Source organism: Camelus bactrianus, chromosome 1 (genome assembly GCF_048773025.1).
Source record: "Camelus bactrianus isolate YW-2024 breed Bactrian camel chromosome 1, ASM4877302v1, whole genome shotgun sequence".
Taxonomy (NCBI): Eukaryota; Metazoa; Chordata; class Mammalia; order Artiodactyla; family Camelidae; genus Camelus; species Camelus bactrianus.
This window is the reverse complement of record NC_133539.1, coordinates 40,344,937-40,357,630: the sequence shown is the minus strand read 5'-3', so window position 1 is coordinate 40,357,630 and position 12,694 is coordinate 40,344,937. Positions and strand designations below refer to the sequence as shown.

Sequence of the window (12,694 nt, the reverse complement as noted above, 5' to 3'; positions counted from 1 at the left end):
GGATTTGTTGATGTAAACCACCCATTAATTAAAAATACGTATGAGGGTTTTTATATTCATAGTTTTAAATCATAACTGGCAAAGATCTATGGGTTTTTATGTGGGGCAGACCTGAAGTCATTTTAGTCTTTAGAACCGAGCTACTCTCTTACGTTAGAGAAGGGCATGGTAGAGACAGAGCTTAACTTATTAGTGGAAATACTCTCATTGATTTAAGAAAAATAAAAGAGCAGATATGGATTTTTGCTCTTCAGTGTCTCCCCATCTTCCACCTGAGTAAAGGCAGAAAGAAGTTGCCTTTGTGAAAGAGATTCTGATCCTTCCCTTCTCCCGGGGCACTTCCCGGGAGCCATCCCGCCCAGCTTACCTGTAATTCTCACTCATTCCTACCCTCTCCTCTTGATTTCTGTTTCACAAATGGAAATAAGGTGGGATACACTTTCTGATCATGGAAAGAATATTGTTTTATAATTCTGAGAATAGTAGAAAATGTAAAATGTGGGCAGCAGGCCCACAAAATCAACACAGCACCCTCCCCAGGTCTCTAGTCAAATGGGGCAGCTGCTCATCTTTTCTTTCATGAGAAACATTAAAGGAGTCATTCAAAGCCTGCGGAAATGGTGTTGGGTAGGTACAGCCATGAACCCAGTCCAGACGCAGTGGTTATCGTGGTGTAGAGGAAACTTCTGTTATGTCTCCTCATCCCGCGCAAAGAGGGAGACTTTGGGGAAACTCCATGAAACCCCACCACTGATTTTTCTATGAATGTAAGAAGGGCAGTGTGGAGAAAGAATCACTTTGAGTGCCTGGTAAAGACCCTGGGAAAGTGAGATCACGAACAGGCAGAGATGATCTCACTCAGTTATTTAGGGTGTTGAACGTGATGCACGCAGGGAAGGCAGTTACTGTGAAATGGTTCATAGCTGGTAGAGTGGATTAACTGCCAGGAAAAGCAGAAGCAAACCCTGGGAGAACACTTTTCATCCCCAAATTTAGGAATAACAGGGAGCTCTTTTACACTGGCAGCAGTTTTTTATTCTCCCAGAAAAGATAACTTTCCTCAAGGGGATCTGGTGAATGAAGCAGTGTATTTTCACCCTTGTGATGATGGGCGTGAGGCCGGCACTAACATAAAAGAGGAATTAGCTTGGACATACCACACACTTGGTTTGGCCTGGTCCCATACCTGTGCTCTTGTCATGGTTGATTACCCACTTACAGCAAATATGAAGCAAATATGAAGCAAACAGCCTGCACTGTGGCTTAAGATAAAAGGTATTTTAATAAGCTCAGGTCACATATTATCATGGCCAATAGTAATTTTATATCATTTTCTTAAAGGAAACTGCACTCCTTGCAATAATTTTTTCCAATGAAGCAAAATTTCACATGACAGAACATTTTACATGTAATTCTTTCATTTGAATAATAGCATTGAATCCTCTTTGTATCCAACAGAATTTTAAGATATTTTTATAATCTCTTCTGATATACAAACAATAAGGAGGAAAGGTTTGGAAGACCCTCAATTAAACTTCTAATGAGTCTACTTTCTTTAATAGTGAGAATTTAAAAAAAAAAAAGCTTTGGAGAGTTTTCCCTTTTCAAGTGAAACAATATAAACAACCCCCTCTCCCCACCCCAAAAGTAACTTTTTCCTCTCTTACTTTAAGAACCTTGAGGGCTGAACTAGTGGTTTGGTTTCCTGACTGCCAGCTTTGGTTTGCATCTTGTGCAATTCCCCAGAGGAAATATTTGAAGAGGGTTTTTCTCCACATAAGAGGATTTCATCCCACACAGCCCGCAGATTCTGAAGGCAAACTTCATGGACCAAGTGTCTGTTTTTATAGAAGTAGCTACGGAGTATATTTTTCCTTTCACAGGTGCACACCACTCACTCTTAGACCTCAGAAATAAGAAGGTAAAGACTGAAGTCTTTCCAAATGAGGGTAGCTTAAGACACCATATTTCAGTGAGAATCGGGTGCCAATCAGGTTGATTTTCACTTGATGAGGGAAAGAGGGTGACAAGCAGGGATCGAACTTCCAAAGCTTTCAAGCTGATCTTTCTTTACAACCGTCTGATGTAAACAGAAGTATTGTATAATCTGGCCTGTATTTTCCCTCTTACTGTGAAACATATTGAAATGCTTTATGTTTAGGTGTGTGTGTAGAAATTTGTGGAGTTCTTTTATACTCTTTCTTATTCCAACACTATTCTCATTTTAGGACGTCTAGAAAAGATAGCTCTGTGAGAGCACATTCTGCCCCAGCTTGTAAATTTGGATTTGTTCTTTGCTATCTACCAGCCACCTGATTACGGTCTCTGTGCAAAGGGCACCGGTTCACATCATTTTTTCCAAGCACTTAAACCTGGAAAGATATTTATTAAAGGACTCACAGAAGCTGTCTTGGGGGATTGGAAAACATCGCAAAATTGTTAGCAGACCTTTGACGGTGCTATTTTTAGGAAACTAATTGTGTTCTTTTAAAGTACATTTTTGACAATGGGACAAAGTTTTCCTTGCCCCCACCGATATGTGAAATATTTACAATGAAAAACATCAGTAAAACTCCCAAACAGATACACTTTAACCTCAGCAGCAGCCAGCAACAGGGGAAAAGTGATTTAAAAGGAGAAAAGGGTTTTTTTTTTTTTTTTTTGCAATATTTATGCTGCTGTTCCTGCCCAAAATGAACTTTTATTTTACCGTTCAAACAGAAGTTTGTTTTCAAACCAGTTGCTGGTTAAAGGAGCAGCTGATCTGGCATCCATAGGAATCAGCTCTAACCAAACAGTAAGCACGTTGACCAGAGGAAGCTTATTCCCCCGAAGCAACCCCTAGTAGGTCAGATGCCTGCAGCAGTGTTATCTTACCTTGAGCACGTAAGATCCAGGAGAGAAGCTCGGGGGCTCCCACAGGAGAGGACCAGGAGAGCGCTCTGATCCGCTTCTGGTAACATGCACTTGGCTTTTATGGGCAGGTGGGAGGAGCTGCTCCTCATAGTAGGTGGGCAGAGAAGGAGGGCGGACGGCAGCCCCGGGAGGAGCTGGACACTTCTCTAGGGAGGGGCGGAGAGGGCAGAGCGAGGAGCCCGAAAGAGGGAGGAGGGGCGGGGAGCGAGGGGGGTTAGGAGCGGAGGACGCAATTGAAACGGGAGAGGGAGGGAGAGAGGGAAAGGAAAAAGAGAGAGAGAACGGAGAGAAATAGAGATACAGAGAAAGCGGTGTAGACCACCGACAGGGAAAAGGTTGGAGAGAGAATCAATAAGAGACAGAGACGCCCAACACGCAAGACAAGGAAGGAAAAGGGGATCGGATTATTTTCCCTTTTTGTATGACATTTTTGATGGTGTGTGGAAGGGCGGGTGAGATCTGAGGGGCTATGATAATAAAAGGTGTTTTCTGTGAATTTGAAAAGCTGAATAACAGTTCAGGAACCTTGAAGGGTTCAGAGTCGAGCCAAAACAGGGGAAGCTGGCCATCGGAGTAGCACATCCCAAGTGCGGGGTGGACACGCAGCGGGCAGAGCGGGTAGCAGACCTCCATGGCCGCGATCCCCGCGGTCTCCCTGCGCCCCCAAAGTCCTGGTCTCCCACCACCCGCGGGCAAAACCTAGCCCTTTCACTGATCACTCCTGGCTGTGCTTTTGGACCAGAAAGTTCTCCCGGTGCTGCCGGCAGTGAGCAGCACCCAGAGGCCCTTACGGCGTTAAGGTAAATCCAGCAAAGGTTGGAGAGGATCAGCGGAGATTGGCTTGTGGAGAAAGGAACCTCAAAACCGGCCTCGGTCCTCCGACATCTGCTTATGTAACAGGATTTCAGGGCTCTCTGCCCTCTGGTTATTTTCGGTATTTTAAAAACTCTCATTCCTAGCAATTGGAAAACGTCTTGGTGCCATAGCTCTCTGTGTGTGTGTCTTAAACATTAAGAGAGGATTCAACCAACAAGAGGCTGAAGGATAAGGCTGAAATTCTTAAGAAATACATTCAGAGAAAGAAAAACAAACTCCTTTAGCTGCTGAGTGGTGACTCACTTCCTAGTCCCAGCTTGATTTTTGCCACCAAAGGAATTAAAGCATTTTCAAAGAGAGAACCTGAGCCTTGGGGATGAGGGGTACTGACAGGAGGAAGGGAGGGGCAGGGAGATGGCTAGGTGGGCCTGGGAAGAGAAGGAGAACTAATTTACTGAATTTACTGATATATAACTCTCTCTATATATCTACAGCCATGTATGTACCTATATAAAACTTGATTTAGTGTTCACTACAACCTTATGAAGTAAGTATGATATATATCCTGTAGACTTTTTAAAAAAGGAATTTCAAAAGGGTTAAGCAACTAGCTCAAGCTGACAAGAAGTGGAACCACAGCTGGTGAGCTTGCAAAGCGTGTGCACTCTGTGAGTCAGGCCACCTTATAGAACACCTAGCCTGGGCTCGGGTTAGATCCTGATGTCTTTGGAGGTGAGGGTACCAGACTCTAAAAGAAGGAAGAATGATGGCCAAGAGCAGGGTTTGTCAAACTAGGTACTACTCAAATCTTGGGCCGGATAATTCTTTCTTGTGGGGACATCTGGGAATTGTAGGATGTTGAGCAGTATCTCTGGCCTCTACCCACCAGATTCTAATAGCACCCTCCTCCCCAAGTTGTGAAAATTAAAAGTGTCTGTACACTTAGCGAAATGTCAGGGCTGTGGGGCAAAAATCCCCTCCTCCTTTTAAGAACCATTGGTTTTTAAAAGATCCACAACTGTGCAAAAGGATTTTAAAGAAATTCACTAAGGACATACCCAACAGTGGAATTTGGATAATAGTAATACTAGCTACCATATGCGTTAAGGTTACACTGGACATCATTTTTAAATATTCATCTTCCCATATGTCTGCCTCTAGAGCTCAAAGCCTCAAATTGCTTTTTTTTTTTTTTGATAACTAAGCTTATTTTCAATTGGATACACCTGGGAGTCAATAAAGTAGAACCTTATGTGCTCAGGGTATGAAGGAAGATTAACGATATATGAGATGAAAAATTTAAGCTCTTTATCATATATAAACAAATTTGACATTAGAACCGTTATCCAAATGTTACTTCTGATGTTTCATGACATTGATTATTTGTCTTAATATTTATAATTTTTTATCTCTAGGTCCCCATTTCAAATTATATTCAGTAACCTTTTGGCGGTGAAGAAGTTACATCTAGTGGTTAACTAGCTAGCAGAAAACAAGTGCTCAATAGATACATATAGTCCAATTGAATACATGACACTATTGAATACTGATGCATAGAGAGTGGCCAGTATTTATTGGTTTAATGAATGAATAAAAGAATAAATGAATGTTTAGAAACCTAGAACTTTCACATTAACTTTCCTGCCCATTTGCATTGATTTTACTCTCTTCTCACTCTCCATAACTCAGTTTTCCTCCTTCCAAATAGTATGTTTGAATTTCGAGGATGTGGCTAAATCCATTAAACGAAGTCTATGAAATGAATAACCCTTGTTACTGGACATGAAAAATAAGACTGCATTCACTAGTCTGGGGTTGAACCCTGAGATTAATGTGATTTTACAGGCAAGGTACCACTTCTGGCACTTTTTAATTTAGCAAAGAAATGTTTTCTGGGCAGACTAAGCAGGACCTAGTTAGAGGAGCATCTGGATGATAAATATGTTAGTAGGTAGCCTCATCAGATTATAGCAAATCATCTTTTCAGTCCTAATTTAATGCCTCCAGACATTCCAGTTCCATCACATCGTTGGAAAAATAGAAACAGAAAAGGCAAGAAAAGCACTTTCAAAGGGAAAGCAATTGACAGCTATCTTTTCTTCTCCCTTTCTTTCTATCGCTCCCTCCTTTCAAACCTGAATATCCAGCCACTGTAACAAAAGATCTCCTTTCATTTCCTTTGGATGGTGCTAATGATTAGTTCTATTTCTCCAGTTCACACTTGCCCAAATCTGATTCAGTAGCATATCTGGACAGCAAGTCAGGAATCCAGGAAAGTGATCTCTTTGCTGACTCTTAGAGTGCCTTCTAGAATCTCTTGAAGGTGACTGAGGTTTGAAATGACCTAGTTTGGCCTTCTGTGGAAAGAAAGGAATCCAATGACAACATACTAGATGCTCTGAAGTTTCCATTGTATGAATATAATAACAGCTACAGATGATTACCTTATTTTAAAGAGCTTTGAAATGGAAACTTTTTTTTGTGCTTATTTAGAATTAATCAGTTAACAAATATTTATTAAGAATGGATACAGACAGTGTGGGTATTCAAAGCAGAGGAAAACAAGAATGTAGATCTGTTCTCATGGAGGGAAAAAAAGCATGAAATCCTATTAGTTGGGTAGCAAAGAGATTTCAGGGAGGAGGTGGCATTGGAGCTGAGCCATGGAAAGTCGCATTGGGATAGATGAGTGATGAATAATAGAGCAAGGGAGGGAATGTATGCAACTGGGGAAGGCACAGAAGGGAAGGCACAGAGTTATTGGGAGGATGGTGAATTAGTCAGCATGACTGAAGTGAAGGGTCTGTGCAGCAGAACAATGAGACCAAGAAGCTGGAAAGGAGATGGGGAGGCAGTGTGTGGAAGGCCTTAAATGTCACCTTGGTAGTTTGAACTGTATACTGTAGGCACTGAAGAGTCATTGAAGACTTCTGAGCAGTCAAATGGCTGAGCAGTCGATGGAAATGGTGGATCATTAAGAATTCACTTTTCTTTGAATAGGGTCTTTATAGTAGCTCTGCACATAAATATTTGCCTGTATGTCCAGAGCCATTAGTATCCTTAGAAACAGAGAAATCTGAGTGTCTGTGTCCTGCAGACTTGTAGGTCTGTGTGAGGTGGCAGAAACAATGGTGGTCCTAGCCCAGAGTATCCCTACATGTCCTGAGTGGTTGTAAGGAGATGGGAAGGCAGGATTCTTCCAGGGTGTGGCCAGAATGAATGTGAAGGTGGGTGTCTGCTCTGTGTGTCAGAGGAGCCAGTCTTTCCTTCACCTGTTGTAGCTTTAAGTTTATCAAAAATATATCTATCTCAAGACAATAGGTCTGATATAGGAGATCCTTGAATTTTCACCCATGGCAAACTTCAGCCTTCAACTTTTCCTGCTACTCCTAAGTGCTTTAAAATGCAAATGAATGGGTCTGGGTCTAAGCAAAAAATCACTGATGATTTGCAGTTTGATGTACAGAAATTTGCTCTCCATCTATCAAATGACCCATCAGTTAGTCAGCCTACGCTTGTGCTAAGTATCACCAAATATGATCTTGGACTGCAAGGCACTTACAATTGCCAGCTCTCCTAGGACATTTAAAGTAGGGTTTTATTTACAAAAATTGAAAAGGCTCACAGCACAGAAGAAAGGCACACCTCTCCTGCATTCCAAAGGAACGTTGGATTCTGTGAGTCACTGCTTTCCTGTTGGCCCAGATGGTAGAAAGCTGACTGACATGGGTGATCCCACAGACGACTGCCTCAGCTTCCGCAGGCTTTATAAAGAGCACTGGACAGAGAGTCAGGAAATCAGGGGTTTAGTCCCAGCTGGGCCACTAACTACCCATGAAAACTTAGGGCAGATGTTTTATCCTTTTTGGATTCAGTGTCTGTATGTAAAATAAAGAAGCTTAACCAAACATTCTCTGAAGTTCTTTCCACCTTTCAGCTGCCTGCTTTCTGCCAGTTGGTCGATGCTCTTCTTGCTCAACATCCCCATGAAGTCAACCTGCCATTCAATGATATACATGTGCTCAATTTTAGACTTGGGAGTAAGAGCTCATAATGCATTAGTCCAGTGTTTGCTACAAGGGGATCACACCCCAACACTGAAGCTTGTCTGTATTCTAGGTACAGAATCCCCAAAGGTGGGATATACCATTGTCACTTAACTAGCTCTTAACTGTAACCATTGTCTAAGTATCAGGACTTGGCAGAAATCTCCTGGATTTAGCCATTAGCCTGTAAATCTTGAAGTTTTTTTTAACTTTCTTCCTCTGAGTTAAGTAGTGATTCTCCTTTTGATTGATGGAAATGTAACCACACCACATAGATCCCCAGTTTCTGAAAATTCTATCCATTATGCCAGTTTTACCTGATGTCCAAATAAATTGATTTGATTTCCTAAGAAGCTCTCTTCACCCACTGTGAATTCTTCCCTCTCCTAGTTCCTCACCTCTTTGTATCTTTAATTAGGAAAAATTTGGTTGCCCTCTTCAATACAGACAAATCACTGTGGTCTTTTTTAGTTTCCCAAGTAATTGCATGTTTACTAGGGTCTCTGAACCTTTTCCCGGCTCATTCTCTCCCCATAACCAATGGCACCTAACGTCATTCCATTCTATTTCTGTTTCTTAATTTCATTTGAGGAATTCTCTCATGGGGGTAGTGCAATGGGGAGGCAGAAGTATAGTCCAGGGATTTTTTTCTTACTCAAGAGTGGAAAAGTAAAAGCTTTCCAGGGTGCTAGAGAAATACAGTTAACCCCTACCATATAGCATCTTAGATCCTGTCTAAGATATGGGAGTGTCTGATCCTAGACATCCCTTGCTGAATAATTCTTAATACTGCTTTATCTTCTACCCTCCATTCTTTCTAATTGTGGCTTACTCTCTTATGCTTTTATTAATATTTACCTCTTACTCATTTTAATAAATCCCTTATTTCCTGCTCAGAGTCTTATCTTATATAAGCTAAGATTTTCTTGAAAAACTTAAGTGTGAGAGGCAAAAATGTTTATCTGAGATGAGAGATCTAACAGGTGCCCTGGCCTTAGACTGACATGTCCTATCCCCAAATCACTTTGCCTCTTGCCCCCACAGCAGTTACCCTAAAACCAGTGATGGTTACGTCATGCCTTCACTCAGACACCTTCAACAACACTACACTATTTATTAAAAAACCCAAATATTGTACAGCACAGGGAATATAGCCAATATGTTATAATAACGATACATGAAGTATAACCTTTAAAAATTGTGAATCACTATGTTGTAAACCTGAAACTTATTTAATATTGTACATCAGCTATACCTCAATTAAAAAAATCCGATTTGTCTTCTTGCATTGAAGATCCCCCTCCAAGATTCAAGCCCAGGCTTCATTTCCAATTTCATTTACATACCCTGTGCTCCAGTCAGGAGAAACAATTTGCTTTTCACAACATCTGCACCCTTGATTCTTCATCTTCTATGTGATGGTGGTTGGAGGGTCTGTTTCCCAATCCATCTATGGACACATGCTCAAATTCTTCATTACTTCAAAACTGCCTTCTTCAGGAAATGTTATCTGATGTTTTTCTGAACCTCCCAGGAAAACTGGGACTTCTGACATTTTCCTCTGTTTACTGTTTTATACATATGCTCACTTATTTTCTCCTCAAATTCACTGCTCCCTCCTTGAAGACTTTTTTCCCCTGACACCAGGCCTAGCATAGTGTGTGTGTGTGTGTGTATTTGTGGGTTGTAGAACTTTTTTGCAAATAAATCATTATGTTCTCTCCTACCTTTCTCTCTTCTTAGCCCCTTTTTCTCCATTTGGATCAAAAAACATTCACAGCTGCTAGTATGTTTCTGGCAGGGTCATAGAAACTGGGGTTCAAAAGACCAATATGACTTGGTTCCCACTTTTGAGGAATTTAAACAGTCTGGTGAGGGAGACACAACTAATTTCCACTCAGCATGGTAAATTCTATCGGTGAGGTAAGTACTGGGCACTATGGGAGCTCAGAGAAGGCCCTTGCTCATAATGAGAAGCTTTGAGGTGGTTAGTCAAGATGCCAGGTGTAAGTCAGAGGATGGCATCAAGAAATACACAAAAAAGGAAAACTTGGTCCTTCTCTGTGCTTGTTATGGGAAAACCACAATGATATGCTTTGTGTTTTCTGGTGTGGATCAGGAGGGTCAATCTGCGTGGTAGCCTGCACATCGAGTCTTCCTGCCTGGTTAGTCAGTCGAGATGCAGGGTTATTTGAGCAGATGCATTTCAATATTGATTTGAGATAAAAAAAAAAGCCCAAATGCATTCTCCTGGTATACACCATTACACACTGACAGTTTTTACTGGCTAGATGAATGAATAATAGGCTGCACCTAATGCTGAATGCACTTAAGAATTGGAGCCACTTGTTTTTGGATGCTCTGTGATGCTTGGATACCATCTCAAGATGTCTGGTTCCATCTATTTCCTTTAAAGGCAGACATCTTCCAAGATCACCTTAGAGAGTGTCCATAACAGCAAGTGGGACAATTTAAAGTTCTACCTTGGTGTTTATATTATTCACGAATTTATTTCCTAAATATGGATATATAATGGTTGGCCCTGGTAATTTCTGTTTAGAACCACCACGTGGTTTTGTGAGCACACTCAGTGGGCCAATACCAGATCTCTTCATCTCTGGCAGTCCAGTCCACTTGTTTTCCTAGAAGGGAAGTCACAATCTTGGAGTTTCACTCCATACATGAGGAAATAGGCAAGTCTATTTGCAAGATAACGTTAAAAACACCACAGCCATTGACATGTGGTTAAATGGGCTTTAGATCACTACATAAGGGAATGGGAAGATAAATGACCTGTTAAGAAGTGAGACTTAAATTGCTTTTCAAAAAATGGCTAGATCCCATGGTACTCTTATAATTTGTTACTTATAGTTTTGGTCCCATTGAATTTTGGAGAAGGAATCTGTGTCACTCTATCTTGGTTTTATCTTATTTTTCCTATTCTCATTTCTTCCATGTTTTGGTTTCTTCATTCTCCTAGTTTTCAGTTAAACTTTATCTTGTTGTATGTCTTTGCATTCTTTCTGGAACCTTCATTTTTATTGGACTTTCTGTGCTTGATTAATTATGAGAGTCCCAGGTGGATACTGGGTTCGCATCTGGCTGTGTGGCATGGGAAGAACACAGTTCACGATCAGATAGACTTCCCCATTCCCCACTTTCTCTACAACTAGACCAAGAAGGTTTTCTACTGGATATTTCAGAAGATAATTCATATTGCCACACCTGCACCTCTAGGACCAACACAAATACCAACATCACCTCTCCCTCTCAAGTACAGAGAGTACTTGACGCTTTTCAGGGCATTTCCACATGTATGATCTCATTTCATTTTCATTAGCTGTGATGAGGGTAGGTCAAGGATGACTTCATCAACCTTGTAGATGAGAAAGGAGATACACTATCCCCATAATTGCTGCCCTAGTGTGTCAGAGAATTCCTGAGGTGCGTAGGGGTAAAGAGAATACAGGTCCCTGGCTGGAGAATCCTTGGAACTATGAAGATAGAATTTTTCTCTGTTTTGCTGTTTGTTTTTCTTTGTTTTTGTTTTAAATTTTGTGAACTTTTGACTCCCTTTTGGCACTCTGCTCTGAGGAAACTTTTCTACCGAGGGAAGTGATATCCACGTGATTTCAGATACTGTCCCACGTGGAGGGCAATACACTTCAGATGGTTTGATTCAGTATCAGTGTGCCAAATGCATCTGCCTGTGTAAAATAGACTGACTCAATATTAGACCATAACGCAGTTGGGAGAAAATTGGAGGAAATGTTGAAATTTGATCAAAGCATTTCATTTGTAGCAGAGAATTTTGTACAGATTCGTTAGAAATTCTGAACACAGACAACTCATTGGGGTGTTTTAGAAACTTCCCTCTGTCCCCAGTATGTATTTGGAAAATTCATATATTCTTGATGTGTGTAGTTTGCACTAAATTTCCATTACTGTTTAGGATTTTCTTCATTTGATCCTGACATGAAACTACTTTCTCTGGGTGGGTATAAACAACATGTTGTGGGCAAGCAAAAGTTAAACAGCAATTATCTGAGTCTATAGACTTAGTTTAGTAACCAGAGTTTTTTGCTTCCCTTGAAAGGACATTTGGAGAGAGACAGAGAGGAAAGGGCTTGTGAGTAATGTTGATGAGAATGTCTTCCAGACAGCATTTCTCTAAAAAGGCATTCTTTTCTAAACCTAATCCATTTTCCCCATGTACCCTGTTCCATTGAAGCAGAGGCATTTGTATTGTGTAAAGGGAGTGAATGGTACCAAAAAAACTCATTTCCTGATGTCCCAGAATGGCACAGATATATTCAAAGCCATTAAGAGCAGAAATTTCAAAAATAACCAAAGTAAAAAAATTATGTAAGAGCAATAGAGTCATTGACCTTTGAGCAGTTGCAGGCTGAGTGGCTACAAATGCTTTATAGCATCTGCTTTGACACTAAAAAGAGACAGTGCAGTGTGGGATGCTGCAGGGCCAATCCAGGGCAGGGGCCCTGACATTCCATAGGTCTCCTCTATGTCCCTGCTGGACGATCAAGGTCAGTGTGGCTGGGATTCTTGCCTAATGATCAACCAGGGTATTGGGGCCAAGGAATCCTCTTGGGGCAACACTGAACCTTTCAAGACCAAGGGGGCATAACTGGAGGAACCAGGCTAAAACTTGATCTTTTAGGAAAAGCTGAGAGTCAAACATCCATGTCTTTGTCTCCAATAGATTTTTCAGTGCCTACCATGGTCCCTGGAATACAAAGTTAGGTTCAATAACCACCTATGAAAAAACCATCAATGCATGAAAATGACAGAGGCACCAGGTAAGTATACGAAGTTTGATGGGTAAAGGGAGGATGGAAGTAAGGATGTTGTGCTAAGAGTCTGAGAGGGCATCAAAGATGAAAAGATGAAACCTCATA

The 12,694-nt window shown here is 41.1% G+C and overlaps 1 protein-coding gene and 1 pseudogene across 3 annotated transcripts in view; one reads left to right on the top strand and one right to left on the bottom strand.

Moving 5' to 3' along the window:
* COL8A1 (collagen type VIII alpha 1 chain) overlaps positions 1 to 3,049 on the bottom strand; it is a 497,220-nt gene extending 494,171 nt beyond the window's left edge. The window contains exon 1 of one of the 3 annotated variants that reach the window (XM_010966407.3): positions 2,878 to 3,049. The gene's annotated coding sequence lies outside the window, so the exon portion shown is untranslated. The remainder of the gene's footprint in view (positions 1 to 2,877) is intronic. The other 2 variants (XM_010966408.3, XM_074361898.1) reach the window with 2 other exon arrangements.
* Positions 1,826 to 12,694, top strand: part of LOC105077965 (T-complex protein 1 subunit theta-like) — a 155,738-nt pseudogene continuing 144,869 nt past the window's right edge.